The 14,443-nt window shown below is 40.0% G+C and overlaps 1 protein-coding gene across 16 annotated transcripts in view; it reads right to left on the bottom strand.

The window, feature by feature from the left end:
* Positions 1-14,443, bottom strand: part of TAFA1 (TAFA chemokine like family member 1) — a 955,756-nt gene that overhangs the window by 871,624 nt on the left and 69,689 nt on the right. For 15 of the 16 annotated variants that reach the window (XR_013830279.1, XR_013830280.1, XR_013830281.1 and 12 more), the window contains exon 3: positions 8,613-8,763. The gene's annotated coding sequence lies outside the window, so the exon portion shown is untranslated. The remainder of the gene's footprint in view (positions 1-8,612; positions 8,764-14,443) is intronic. The other variant, XM_079935035.1, reaches the window with a different exon arrangement.

Raw genomic sequence — 14,443 nt, 5'->3', positions numbered from 1 at the left:
AGTTTTTTACAAAACTAAATATACTCGTAACATATGATCCAGCAACCGTACTCCTTGGTATTTACCCAAATGATCTGAAAACTTACATCCACATAAAAACTTGCACACAAATGTTTATAGCAACTTTATTCATAGTTGCCAAAACTTGTCCTTCAGTAGGTGAATGGATAAGTAAACTGTAGTACATCCGGACAATGGACTATTTTTCAGTGCTAAAAAGAAAGGAGTTGTCAAGCCATGTGCAAAGACATGAAGGAATATTAAATGAATATGATTAAGTGAAAGCAGTCAATCTGAAAAGACTACACACTGTATGATTCCGACTATATGGCATTCTGGAGAAGACAGAATTATGGAGACAGTAAAAAGATCAGTGGATGTCAGGGTTGGGGGAGTGGGGGATGCATAGGTGGAGCACAGAGGATTTTTAGGGCAGTGAAACTACTCTGTACGATACCATAAAGAGAGATACATATGACCATACATTTGTCCAAACCCATAGAATGCACAACACCAAGAGTGAACCCTCGTGTAAACTATGAACTTGGGGAAATTATGATGTGCCAAGGTAGTTTCATCATTGTTATGTAACAAATGTCCCATTTGGTGGGAATGTTGATGGTGGGGAGGCTCTGCATGTGTGGGGGCTGGGGGTATGTGGGAAATCTCTGTACCCTCCCTTCAATTTTGCTGTTAACCTAAAACTGCTCTAGAAAAATAAGGTCTATTTAGAGGGAGCGAGACAAAGAGACAGCACAAGTCATATTATCTTTTATGACCTAATACATGGGTTGGCAAACTATGGCCTGTGAATCAAATCTGACCCTTTACTTAATCTGAACACAGCCAAGCCTGTTTGTGCTACCCCTTACAATGGCAGACCTGCATAGTTGTGGCACAGACCAAATGGGTATGGCCTGAAAAGCCAAAACTATTTACTATCTGGCCCTTTACGCAAAACGTTTGCTGACTCTGACCTAGTCTCAAATATCACTCAGTGTCATTTCTGCTGCATTCTGTTCACTACAAGTAAACCTCTAAGGCCAGCCCATGCTCCAGGGGAGAATTTGCTGACATGTGCTAACATCGAAAGGTGGATCCACCTAGTATGTAGACAGTGAGAGGAAAATCAGGATGCTATTGGCTAAAGAAGGGCTCAAGGATGCTGAGCTGACCCAAACAGGAACCCTCTCTGAGGTGAGACGGAACGCTTCTAATTCTCTGGGCAGGTTAACTGAGTGGAGAAGGTGCAGATGGTACATTCTTTTTCCAACTTAGTTAACACCATTGCCCACACCAAGGTGGTAAGAACACAACTTGTTCCTCTCCAAAATTATACTTATTGCTCAGGGGTAGTTATCTTGAAGTCATTCTGACAACTTTCACAATGCTCTAATTGAACTGCCTGGGCACAGAAGAATTGCTTTTTGAAAACGGAAAATAGCTGGGAGAATTACAAAAATGGCATATAAGAAAAAACACAACATATTCTTGGGTTTTTGAAATGTCAGACTTCTGGGCACCAATTTATCTGACTTACATTACAGGGCTACAAACGGTCAGCAACTCTTATGTGGCCATTTTTCACAATAAGAATACATTTCTAAGTGCTATTTTAGCTCAATAATGATTGTACAGATCTGTTTATTTTGCATTTATGTGTGTGTATGTTGGGGGGAGGGGGCGGTTCCCTAAGTAATACCTTGCCTTTGGTGATGTTGGGCAACAGAGGAAAATGTATTATATTAATCAGACTGGACCACTTGCTTAATGAGAAGAATGTAATCTGGATTTTAACACAACACAAAGCATTCAAACTCCACATGTAAAATTAAGCAATCACTGAGTTCCTTCTACAAGAATATGTCACTGACATCACCTCTCCTGCTCCAGGGCAATCGAGAAGGCTCAAGTCCATTATCATAATCATGAAAAGATTTCTTTTGATTGTATTATGCCCAGAGAGGCAGTTTAAAAGGTGGGTTGGAAATGGAGGAGGGGGGTCTACCACTGCAGGAGAATAGTAGACTCCTTTGGATCAGCAATACTCCTCACATCAGGAGATACATACATATCATCTTAAGAGAGAAATACTGGCCAGCACAACTTTATGAAACACAGGCCAGATGTTGGCAGAAATACTGATTTTGTCACCTCTCTTTCACGTGTTGGTATGAAGAGGAGATTGTTTTAAAATGACCTTTCCTCAACAAGCATTATATCTAATGAGAGATTTGGGCACATGCACCACCTGTTATAATTCAAGGCACAATGTGAAGAGGGCCTGCCAGAGAGTTGGTGCTCAACAAGTACAAGCTGGATGAGAACTAACATTTATTTAAGGTGTATGCATAGCAAGCATAATGTTTACACACATTCAATCCTCACAATAACTTTATCAACTATATATTACTATTACACTTATTTTAAAGGCAAAGAAAATAGGGCTTCATAAAGTCAAGTAACTTGTTCAAGGTTACATAAATTTGTTTCTGGAATCTGATCTTGAACTAATGAAATCTGGCTCTAGAGCTTGTGATCTTAACTACTATGTATTACAGCCAATGAATGGATGGATAGATGGATGGATGGATGGATGGATGGATGGATGGATGGATGGACAAACTGATAGATGGAATAACCAAAATACTGTGGTCATGTAGGGGAAGGAGTAAGTACATATGACTAGCTCATAGAGAAGGCTAAACAGAAGAGGTGACGTTTGACCTGAGTCTTGAAGAAGACAGATGTTTCCAGGTGGAGGAGAGGGAGATGGACTTCCCAGGCTGGCAGAGAAGCATGAGCAAAGACACAGACATCCAAGTTTCCATGAATCTAGAGGATGACAGGTAGTCCTACGTAACTAGGGCACAGGTCATCCAGGCCAGCAGCCCAGAGAAGAGGCTGTTGAGTGAGACTGCATGGTAAAGGAGTCTGGAATGTATGTTGAGTTTGGGTTTTCTTCAGCAGGTAGTAGAAAACCTTCAAAGATTTTTTTTAATGGTGGATAACATTTATCGAGGACTTAACTGTGAGAGCCATGAAGTGTTAAAATCCTCACAAGAACCCTGTCGAGGTAGATGCTAGCTATTATTCATCTATTTTACAAGTAATGAAGTTGAAGTTCAGAGAGGTTAAATCACCTGCCTAAAGTCATATAGTCTAGAACTATTTGTATCTGTATTTGGACCCTGGCAGTCCTCCAGAGCTACAGAGCTAAACAGAGCAAGAGAGTGGCATGATTTTATGTGTGTTTAAAGAGAGAACTATAGCAGCAGTCTGGATGAGGATGAACCTTAAGATAAGGAAACTAATTGGGAGGTTGTTTGTGTTTAAGAGAGCCTGGGGAAATGAGCTAAAGCAGGGTTTCTCAACCTTGGCACTATTAACATTTTGGGTTAGAGAATTCTTTGCTGTGGGAGCCTGTCCTGAATATTGCAGAATGTTTTGCAACATCCCTGGCCTCTACCCAATGGATGCCCTGTAGTATCCCCCTTCAAGGTGCAACAAAGGAAAATGTCTCACTGGAAGGCAGACTATCCCTAGTTGAGAACCAATGGGTTAAGGCAATGATGGGGGATTGGAAAACAGGGGATATTTCAGAAATAGGATCAACAGAACCAAGGGATCAAAAGGTGGAGCACTCAAAGATATGTCCAGATGTATGACACAGTCCTGGCAACAGTCAAGGCAGTAAAGACCCAGGGTTCAGCTCAGGGTCTGAATTTAGCAGGCTTGGGTTCAAAATCCAGCTCGGCCGTTTACCATTGGGTAAACTGGAGAAAATTACTTATGCTCTCCAGGTCTTAAAAAGAAGAGCCTAATAGCACTTACCTCCAAAAGTTGTTGTGAAGATTGAAACAGAATACCATGAGTCAAGTGTTTAGCAGAGTTTCTACCACTTAGTAGTTGCTCAATAAACAGTACTACTAGCCAGTAAGGCAAACACAGGGAAGCTTCTTCAACCTCAGGTTGTGGAATCCATGGTTTGAGAGGTTTTTAGTGAGTGGACACTGTGAACTCTAAAAACAATTTTCCACTCAGTGGAATATCTCTCCCGACTCCTTAAAGTTAAGTTGAAAAAAAGAATATATAACTGAATATTTGGTTTTATATTAATTGTGAGTGTCTGGTATATATATGTATGTATGTGTATGCCTCTGTATTTCTAGGTATACTTGTGCATGTACACATAAACATATACTAATTAGGTCATTGAAATCACATTAAAACATTAATACTAATTATCACTAGATGTTAGATTATGGGTGAATTTAACTTTTATCTCTATTATTTCTGTTATCCTTTACAATTTTTCTATAACGAATAAGTATGACTTTTATAAATAAGGGACAGAAGTACATGTTCTAAAATACCTTCCCTTAAAATATATGGATTGAAATCCTACTATGTGTCAGATACTACACTAGAAACTAAGGATACAACAATGAGAACCCCTGCCCTCAGCCCACCCCCCACACACACATACACATACGGGGGAACAAAAAAAGCAACAAAAACCACCTGAAACAACATGTGCACATACCAGAAAGCTGGAACTTGAAAAATCAAGTTCAAATGTAACTATGATACTCCAGAAGCAACAAAAATGATGAGCTCCGTTGACACCATCCTAATCATGTTTTTAAGTCTGACAGAAGATCCAAAAGAATTTTCTAATTCTCCTATTTTGCAAGGGTTCAGTAGGAAACTCCACTGTTCCCTCCTTTTTAAGATTTTGCTTCCTCTTATTTAGTAATTCCTATCCTGAGGGAATATAATACAATTCTGCAAAGTCCAAATCAACTTTGAGTCTAATTAGTAGAGATAGCTCCCCTGGAAACTACAATCCTCCACAGGGAGACTTATTTCAGTAACAAAGGCTTTCTTTAGACAGCATATAAGGGGGTTTCTATTTCAAAGTACAAACCCTTGCCTCGCTGCACATTCAGGGAAATTTAGAACAGTATGTATTTTTCTGAGCTCCCACAGACTTAACGAAAACAATTTGGGCCTCTGGAAAACTCTCCAACATCTTGACTGTGTGTGTCAGCACAACTGATATGCCTGCCTTTGACTCACTATAACAAGGAGATTCTAGCTCAAAGTTGTCAGTTTCAGTTTCAACTGGTGTCTGTGTGAAGAGTAATGGAAATGATCAATTAAGGGTGCTCACTCTACCCTCTGTATCTTTTTAAATTAAGTACATACTGAAATGATGGACTTTATACAGATGACAGTATAGGCATTCTGTGTCTACCCCTGTCATTTATTCTCACTGCTGTATTTCTGGAATTAGGATTCATGTTCTGTCATCTTGAATATTTTAATACTTTACTGATCTCATATGTGTTTAGCCATAGGAGGAAAGCAGTAAAATAAAATTTTATAGCCAACAAAGTCCTTTATACCTAAAGTTTATTGCACTTTTTATATTGTGTTTAACAACACATGGCTCCTTGAGACTCTGAAATAAACATAGCTTCCTCAAGTCGCAGTGGGCTTGTGCTCTTTCATTTCTTGTTGAGAGTTGATTCCATCATCACGATAAAAAGAATTCCTGATAATTGGCCAGAGAGGCTGCAATTCAATCAGGCAGGTGCTTCTTTCTCTAAAAGTGTTAAGACAACCTTAAAGCTCCTTTGTGTTAGAAAAATGCCCCATTTTTTATTTGCTCCCAAAATACAGGTATTCTCCATTCAAAGTGACCCTTTTCCATGGACTCCCCAGCTTACATTCAATTTCAATCAATAAGTCAGGGATCAATCAATTGATGAGATATGAAGGAGCCCACTGACTCCTAAAGTAGTTGATATTTTCCAGCAACAACTTTTCTCACTGGCTAGGGTCTTTAAAATTTTATGATAATGATAAAACTATTGTTTTATGTAGTGATGATTTCTTGGAGTAATTAACACTATCTTATTTTTGTTCTTTGGTTTGCAAAGTTGGCATGGTGGCCCAAGAAGTGAATAGAGAATTGCAATATGGTTCAGGACATTAGAGTAGTTTCTATTGCTCCCTGATTGAGCTAAATAACTGGTTTGGGGGATTTTTCAGTGCTTCTTGTTGTTGTTGTGTATATGAGTAAAAAGCAAACAAGGGCTTCCCTGGTGGCCCAGTGGTTGAGAGCCCGCCTGACGATGCAGGGGACACGGGTTCGTGCCCCGGTCCGGGAAGATCCCACATGCCGCGAAGCGGCTGGGCCCGTGAGCCATGGCCGCTGAGCCTGCGCGTCCGGAGCCTGTGCTCCGCAATGGGAGAGGCCACAACAGTGAGAGCCCCGCGTACCGCAAGAAACAAAAACAAAAACAAAACAAAAAAAAGCAAACAAACAAAAAACCTCTAGGTTTTTCCGTAACACAAGTTGCAGACAGAATTGCCATCCCAGAAGAGTATAATGTAATGAAAATATCATTGAACTGGCTTCAATTCCAAGTTCTCATGATATTATTCTGGGGGGGGGGGTGAATGCAAATTATTTCATTGCCCATGCGTTAAAAACTGAATTTAAAAAAATAGATTAGATTTCACAATTTGTATGGAAACACAAAAGATCCCGAATAGCCAAAGCAATCTTGAGAATGAAAAACAGAGCTGGAGGAATCAGGCTCCCTGACTTCAGACTATACTACAAAGCTACAGTAATCAAGACAGTATGGTACTGGCACAAAAACAGAAAGATAGATCAATGGAACAGGATAGAAAGCCCAGAGATAAACCCATGCACATATGGTCACCTTATCTTTGATAAAGGAGGCAGGAATGTACAGTGGAGAAAGGACAGCCTCTTCAATAAGTGGTGCTGGGAAAACTGGACAGGTACATGTAAAAATATGAGATTAGATCCATCCCTAACACCATACACAAAAATAAGCTCAAAATGGATTAAAGACCTAAATGTAAGGCCAGAAACTATCAAACTCTTAGAGGAAAACATAGGCAGAACACTCTATGACATAAATCACAGCAAGAGCCTTTTTGACCCACCTCCTAGAGAAATGGAAATAAAAACAAAAATAAACAAATGGGACCTAATGAAACTTCAAAGCTTTTGCACAGCAAAGGAAACCATAAACAAGACCAAAAGACAACCCTCAGAATGGGAGAAAATATTTGCAAATGAAGCAACTGACAAAGGATTAATCTCCAAAATTTATAAGCAGCTCATGCAGCTCAATAACAAAAAAACAACCAAACAAATCCAAGAATGGGCAGAAGACCTAAATGGACATTTCTCCAAAGAAGATATACACACTGCCAACAAACACATGAAAGAATGCTCAACATCATTAATCATTAGAGAAATGCAAATCAAAACTACAATGAGATATCATCTCACACTGGTCAGAATGGCCATCATTAAAAAATCTAGAAACAATAAATGCTGGGGAGGGTGTGGAGAAAAGGGAACCCTCTCGCACTGTTGGTGGGAATGTAAATTGATACAGCCACTATGGAGAACAGTATGGAGGTTCCTTAAAAAACTACAAATAGAACTACCATATAACCCAGCAATCCCACTACTGGGCATATACCCTGAGAAAACCATAATTCAAAAAGATTCATGTACCAAAATGTTCATTGCAGCTCTATTTACAATAGCCCAGAGACGGAAACAACCTAAGTGTCCATCATCGGATGAATGGATAAAGAAGATGTGGCACATATATACAATGGAATATTACTCAGCCATAAAAAGAAACGAAATTGAGCTATTTGTAATGAGGTGGATAGACCTAGAGTCTGTCATACAGAGTGAAGTAAGTCAGAAAGAGAAAGACAAATACCGTATGCTAACACATATATATGGAATTCAAGAAAAAAAAATGTCATGAAGAACCTAGGGGTAAGACAGGAATAAAGACACAGACCTACTAGAGAATGGACTTGAGGATATGGGGAGGGGGAAGGGTAAGCTGCGACAAAGCGAGAGAGAGGCATGGACATATATACACTACCAAACATAAGGTAGATAGCTAGTGGGAAGCAGCCGCATAGCACAGGGCGATCAGCTTGGTGCTTTGTGACCACCTAGAGGGGTGGGATAGGGAGGGTGGGAGGGAGGGAGACGCAAGAGGGAAGAGATATGGGAACATATGTATGTGTATAACTGATTCACTTTGTTATAAAGCAGAAACTAACACACCACTGTAAAGCAATTATACTCCAATAAAGATGTAAAAAAAAATGGATTAGATTCATTTCTGAGCTCCTTTCCTACTCCAATTTTCCATAGTTCTAAATAAAATACATTAAACTTATTTGATCCCATTGTGTCATTGTCAGAATTTCATCTGTTCATTCGCTCATTCATATCTCCTACCAAGATTTATTAAACAACCAACATTCATTAAGACCTCACATAACCTGAATTTGTCTTCACCCCTAACGCTTCCAAACAGGATATACTTCAGGATATTTTGGGGACAAAGAGTTAAAGATAATGTTAACTGCCATACAGAAATAAACCACTGATGTCCTTGGTCTTACTGAGCTCTTGACCTATTTTCCTGCCTGAATGGCCGGGAAAAAAATTTCAAAAGCCTTTAACCCTCCTCAAACTCAGAAACAGAATATAAAAATATACACGCCCAATAGATATTCCTTACCACCTCTTCTTATCTTCAAAGATGAGATCATTGAGCCTTCGAATGAGAGTGGTGTTAGAAGGGTCACCATTTCTGGATGCTGACTTCAGATCTGCAGGACTCTTGGGCCATTGCTGTCAGTTGCTGAGTTTCTACAAGGCCATCTTAAGAACTGAAATATAGCAGAATGAGCGGAGTTTAATTCTTGGATTTTTTAATGAATTGTTTCCCCTGATATCCTCGTGGTCAGGAAGTTCATTGGATTGTCTACCTTTTATGTCTTCAGTGTAAAGTATGTTTTCTAGTGTGTCTCCTATTTAGCTGGAAATAATGCCTCTTATGCCCCTTTGAACAGCCCTTCTTACTCTTGAATATGGTTAAGGTGCCCTTCAACTATCATTACTGTAAGCCATGTATCCCTTGCAATAAACATCATTAAAAACTGCTCCAGGGTCTTCTTAAAGTAATGTGAGATTTTTACATTTTTATGCCTGGCGTGGGTAATGTTAAAAAGTAGTACTGGGATGGGAAAGTAGGTGGGATGTCAAAAGATACCCTCCATCCTTAACGCTCCCTTGATGGAAATGACAGCCTTATTTGTTTTGTTAACCAGTGTATAATTAAAAGTCAATATTCAAGATCATAATAAAAATCTGTATAACTACTCATGTTGTGAGACTGAGGCTTGGAAGGAAAATCTATTAAAACACAGCCTTGTGTAATTTACAAGAAATCTGTAATAAAATGTTTGCTTTCAACATTATCTGCAAAATGGTCTGTATATTACCAGAATAAATCCATATTACTTGGAGGCTGTAGATAAATATCCAAAGGCAAAGTTCACATTGAGGTTATCTGCCTCACGTTCTGAGCTGGGGAGTGCTATTTAGAGGAGATAATTTGTGGTTTACTTCTCCAAGTCTCAAGTACATTGTGCAGAAATGAGTTTAGTTCCTGAGAGGGTATCTGTCATATCCAAGTAGGAAACGAATACCATTGCAGGGTTGTACCCATTGCAAAAAGAATATAGCTTTTGTCCTCAGTGTGAAACAAAGGGAAGATTCTTAACAATTAAAAGTCCTGAATGAACCTTCTGTTCACAAAAAAAAAGGGAGATATTTGATGCTTTGTAAAACACTGATTCACTGGGCAGTAGAGTAATGTCTTATTTCAAGTCATCAGTGAATTCGGTGCTCAAGTATATGAAACTTTCATGAAGTTGTACCTTGGATTCTGATTTAACAGTATTTTTTTTTTTTTTTTTTTGTAGTATGCGGGCCTCTCACTGTTGTGGCCTCTTCCGCTGTGGAGCACAGGCTCCAGACGCGCAGGCTCAGCGGCCATGGCCCACGGGCCCAGCCGCTCTGTGGCATGTGGGATCCTCCCGGACCGGGGCATGAACCCACGTCCCCTGCATCGGCAGGCGGACTCCCAACCACTGTGCCACCAGGGAAGCCCTAAGAATAATTTTTTATGCATAGGAAAAAATCTAATAGCAATGGGGGGAGTACTGAAACACCCTAGCAGAAAAGTTTTCATGGGAGGACTGACACCTTTCAAGGCAAGAAAATGGGCTTTGGATAATATTTGATTCCCTGACATTAACTAAGGGTTGTTGCTTCTTGCCATTTAAATTAGACTCTAAGGTGGTGTTAGGGAGAGGGTCTCTCTATTGTCACTTTGTCTCCTTTCCCACCCCTTTGTCACCTCTTTCCAGCAGCAGAAGGGACTTTGAATCTTGTCTGGTGATGACTACTAAGATCTATTTATGGTAAAGTCCCAGTTTTAGAACTCCAGGCTTTGCTTTTGATATGGAAATGGAAATTCTGAAATTTATAAATCTCCTTTCCCTCTCAGTACACTTGACTTTCAGGAACTATTGTACTATTGTCCTCTAGGAGAGTGGTTCTCAAAACCAGCAGCATTAGTATTACCTGGGAACTTATCAGAAATACAAATTCTTGAGTCCCACCCCAGACCCCCTGAATCAGAAACTCTGGATGGGTTTCTGGAGTAAGACCCGGTAATCTGTCTGTTAGCAACCCTCCCGGTGATTCTGATGCTCACTAAAGTTGGAGAACCATTGCTGCAGGGAGTCCAGAATATTCTCGTTGAGGCTCAGAGCCCAGCAATGACTTCTTTGTCCTGTGTGATACCTGTCCTTCCCTTAAGCCAATGAATGCTCTGAATTTCATTGATGGGGAATCACAGGGCAACATAATTTACTTAAATAAAAAACAGATTTATTTTATATTTCAGAAACATTAATCCCTTTACACACGTCCTGTCCTGAAAGAGAACTTGGCAAGTCTATTAGGTCCCATTTTCAGCAGGATTTCTTATTCTTACAAATTTATGTCTCTTTCTCCTCATTGCTTCCAGAAAACATAGGCATTCCAAAGTCATCTGAAGCTCCAGACCAATTTCACACTTGAATTAGAGAAATAAAACATTCAGTACAGTGAATATAAAACTGGCATTCTGGTGACATAAATCTATAAACTGGGCCCATTGAACTCACTAGAACCACGTTAGTAAATGATCATGGTGAGGACCTCAAGACTCACAATTGCTTCTGAATTATGAAAAATAAAAATATATCAAGCTACGTTGCTTCTAGACTTAAGTAATAGGGGTATCCTGTTATCCTCTCCAGATTAAATAGTTCATCTCTATGGGTGTAGTTCAATGCAACATAACTGATGTTGATTCAGTTTACTGGCAACTCTCTGAGTCCACATTTTGACCTAGCAAAGCCCTGCATTCCCTGTCTAAACCTGACAGGATTTGGGGATTGAGGCCATGGATAACACTAGGAGGAAGGCTCTTGTACCAGAGTGAACAGAGAAAAGACAGCTAAGGTCCTGGTTCCAAGACTGTGCATGGGGCACTACCACAAACATAAGAGTGCTACAGGGTATTTTAAATTTGTAAGAGTAACACAGCAATACTCCCCATCTGTTCACACTGCATGAATTACTAGCTTACAGTAATTCACAGCTTCAAAATTAGCTCCAGGGACTTCCCTTGTGGTGCAGTGGTTAGGAATCTGCCTGCCAATGCAGGGGACATGGGTTCGAGACCTGGTCCGGGAAGATCCCACAGGCCATGGAGCAACTGAGCCTGTGCACCACAACTACTGAGCCTGCGCTCTAGAGCCTGTGAGCCACAACTACTGAGCCTACACACCACAACTACTGAAGCCCACGTGCCTAGAGCCCATGCTCCACAACAAAGAGAGGCCACAGCAATGAGAAGCCCCCGCACCGCAATGAAGAGTAGCCCCCACTCGACGCAACTAGAGAAAGCCTGCGCACATCAACGAAGACCCAACGCAGCCAAAAATTAATTAATTAATTAATTAAAACATTAGCTCCAGCTCCTCTGAGGACACCCTAGCTTCACAAAGCTGGGTTTTCAGAAGTTGCTGTGATAAAAAGCTAGTGCCCTGCAAAAATTGTTGTGGAACCGGAAATAAGGGTGTCAGTGTCCAATCTGAAGGCAAGATTTGAGAAGTTGTGCAGTGCCCTCCAGGCACACACATCCATCAGTAAATAACTGTGATTATGTAAGAATGAAAGAAACATTTTTTTTTCATTCAACATATATGTATTTTTTCAAATGGCTACTAAGTTGTTAGGACATAAATACATCATACATTTTAAAGTTTTGGGACCTAGCTACTTAACAAACAAAACTGTTAGGCATTTCTTTTGGCACAGAGGTACTATGAACCAAGAAAGTTCGTGAATCTCTGGGCCAGGGGATTCTTCTTATCTGGAACTACCAAGAATAAGATATTTACCACAGAGGTGAAGGCAGGGGTGGTAGGAGCCAAAGGCTGTCAGACAAAAGCTTATAGACAAGGTCAAGAATGTGGGGCTGCAACTCTCCTGAGTCCTTGCTTGGCCAAAAACTTGTATTGCCAGCATAGCAACAGTTTCTCTCTGCCTTGTATTATACTGAACTTTTACACATCAATCTCCTCCCTTAGAATGTAAATTCCTGAGATCTTTCCTTATTTGTTTCTCTATTTTCCCAGCACAACATCTTGAATGCTTTCTGAGAGATTGTCTTGGAATCAAGCAGCTTTTAGATTCAGTTGAGAACATACGTTCAGTATAATTCTTTAGTTATTCTTGCACCTCCCAGATTTCAGGTGGACGCAACATCTGTGATGAGGCCTCATGTTACTCCCATGCACATTGGTGCTTGAGCAGATGTCACAATTCATGGTTTCTGTAACCTTGAGGCTTGGGGACCAATGGCCCGGCTGGCCCCACGTTTCAGAGTCCTGAACTTGTGTATACTCAGTGAATGAATGGATGGATGAATGGATGAAATCCTCAGAAGACTGAACTGTGTTTTAACATAACTGCCATTAGTCTTACAAGTCAGGAAATCAAAGGTAGCAGACAAGGGTGACCAGGACAACATTGCATGTCCATATCCCTGGGAAATTCTCTCTTGAGAATTATACTCTTTTAAAGGACTTCTCCAAAAACATCAGCTCGAAGATTCTGCCTATCTTAAGAGTCATTAAGATCTTTTTATCTTATGCAAACAAGATTTCCTGACAAATTCACTGAACATATGAACTCTTTCTTAGTCTCCCCCTATACTCACCAGAAAGGACAGTGAATTCTGTTTGGCATGGTCCTCTCTAAGTCATCTATACATATAAACATGATTGACCCAACTCTTGTATGTCTGAACGTATCTTCCCTGACTTTGCTCCACATAGATACCTAGTTATTGAGTAGAGGAGGAAGACTAAGTTTATCAGAATGATGCCGTGTAAAGTTCATTGATGCATCTGCTAGATTTTTTAGCAGTATGTGCTTGCGAATGGAGTGTATTCCAATGGTCCATTTGTAAATCAGTTATGTGGAACATGAAATTCATTTTTCCATTTAAAAACTATTTATAAAAGGTGGTTACTTTTCCAGCTTAGCCCCCAAGCTTATTTAGCCTATAATTTTGCTAGAATAAGATATATTCACAAATGGGTTCACACTGCCTTAGTGTTCATGGTCAAATAAAGCAGAAAAAGTAAAATTAAATAATAAGTTTCCATTTTTAAATATATCTTGAAGGTCTATGTTTTGAAAAAGACAGTTTTAAATAAAAGGGATGAGATAGGTGAAGACTTTTAGAAAAATTCTGAAACAAATTTTGTGAAAAATCTGAACCTGTATAATCCCATCCCCAACTCAGAAGAGATACTTAACCCAGCAATAGCAGCAAGGATAGCCTTGGTATTCATAGGAGTAACTCTCCCCTGACCTCATTCTGTACTGCATTACCACCTCCTCCATGGGTAACAGATTCATGTTGATCTATCTTCCTGGCACCCTTCCCCCTTCATCAGTGATAGCCTTTCAATATTCCCTCAGGGGGAAAAAATCCTAATCCTACTTCCACTTTAATCCTTCATGAAGTTTACTGACTCCATCTCTGAGGTTAAGAAATGTGCAGGGAATTTAGTTCTGGGTTGGCTAATCAGGGCATTTCAGCCTTCAACTTACTGATTGGTCCAGAGATGAGCACATGACCTTATCAGTTACAGTCAGAACCAAGGTGCATGACTTTTACCAGGACTCCTGGGAAAAAGACCTTCATTGCCCTACAGTTTCTAAGCTTGTAAGATGCAAGCCTGGTGCTGCTTATAAAACAGCAACAACAACAATAAGCAACCGCTGAGCCTACTTGGAAATTAAGCCAATACAGGAAGGTAGAGCCAAGGAACGTAGAAAGCTAAATTCTTGATTACAAATTTTAAACACCTGTGCTTCAAGCTTGTTCCTTAAATACATGAGCCAATGATTTTTCCTTTATGTTTCAGGCATTTT

The sequence above is a fragment of the Stenella coeruleoalba genome (genome assembly GCF_951394435.1).
Source record: "Stenella coeruleoalba genome assembly, chromosome: 10".
NCBI classification, from domain to species: Eukaryota; Metazoa; Chordata; class Mammalia; order Artiodactyla; family Delphinidae; genus Stenella; species Stenella coeruleoalba.
This window is presented reverse-complemented; position numbering and strand designations above follow the sequence as displayed.